The following is a 1,309-nucleotide window of genomic DNA, read 5'->3' as shown; positions in this document are numbered from 1 at the left end:
TCCCTCCCCTATTTCCCCCCAACTGACCCCAGTGTGTAGTGCTCCCCTCCCTGTGTCTATGTGTTCTCATTGTTCAACACCCGCCTATGAGTGAGAACATGCGGTGTTTGATCTTCTGCTCTTCTGTCAGTTTGCTGAGAATGATGGTTTATTTTTGGCATTTTAAATATTGTCATGATGTCCCATGATTGGGTCTTTTTTCTTTCATCATATAGGATACTTGTTAAATACCTTTATTCTAGAAACCCATATATCTTGGTTCTGTCTATATTTTTAAAAAATTAAAATAAACTCCCAGATAATTTCCTCTAATCTAATCTCTCTGTCATTTTTTTTCTGGAACTAATATTTTTAAGAGATTAGCTCCCCAGAGGGTTGCCTATTTTCCATACCTTTTTCAGTATTTCTATTTCATCAAATTTTATTTTTTAAATTCCTGAAGAGTTCTTCAACTTTGTATTCCTATTCCTATTATCCTCTACTTTTTTTTAATTTTCATTTTATTTACATTTTAATGTTTGCTTTCACAACAATTCCAAGGACATTTTTTCTTTTGTAAATGCTTACTTTGTTTTCTGTTTCGTGTGTTCAAGATTTTCCTCAATTATTTTATTTTTGGCACTCCACTAATAACTAGAATGGAGCACTAGAAAGTTAATTAGAGGTCCTTCGTATGTGATTGGGGCTATCAACTGGTGGACCTCGCCATAAAGTGATCAGTAGAGGATCTGCCATTTTACTGTAATAGTATCTGCATGTTTTTTATTCTCCTGAGAGAAACAATCTCCATGGAGTAGAATTCTCCAGTGTCATAGTTGGGGAATAGAGGTCTGAATGGCCGTGTTAGGGGAAAATCATGTATTTTGACTTAATGTTTACATTTTTGATCCATCTTCTGGTATCCACTCTCAGATAGGTCTGGTGTCTCCATGTTCTGATCTTCTCTAATAGAGCCTCTGTAGATAGTAAGTACTGGGGAAGAACTGGCTATTAGGGGTAGACAGTGACTCTATGGTTCTAACTCCTCCTTACACATGCTTTCAATCAACCCTCATTTTTTTCCCCTTTCAATTATACTGGATGCCATTAAGCCATGATCTTTTCTGGGTCTTCTGATGTTAACTAGCTTTTGACATCCCCAATATGGACTTAGTTTTCAGCTTGCTGTGCCCTGATAAGTTGGCTACCTCTATCCTTTCGTTTCCCATCGTTAACAATTTAGTTGACATCTCAAAATTGATGTCATTACCTTTCCAATCCTCTTTGTTCTTGTAAGTTTATATCATTTTTTAAAATTCCTTTACAATCA

This window comes from Sapajus apella, unplaced genomic scaffold (genome assembly GCF_009761245.1).
Source record: "Sapajus apella isolate SASKATOON/1434 unplaced genomic scaffold, GSC_monkey_1.0 scaffold3, whole genome shotgun sequence".
Taxonomy (NCBI): Eukaryota; Metazoa; Chordata; class Mammalia; order Primates; family Cebidae; genus Sapajus; species Sapajus apella.
Note: the sequence above shows the minus strand (reverse complement) of the source record.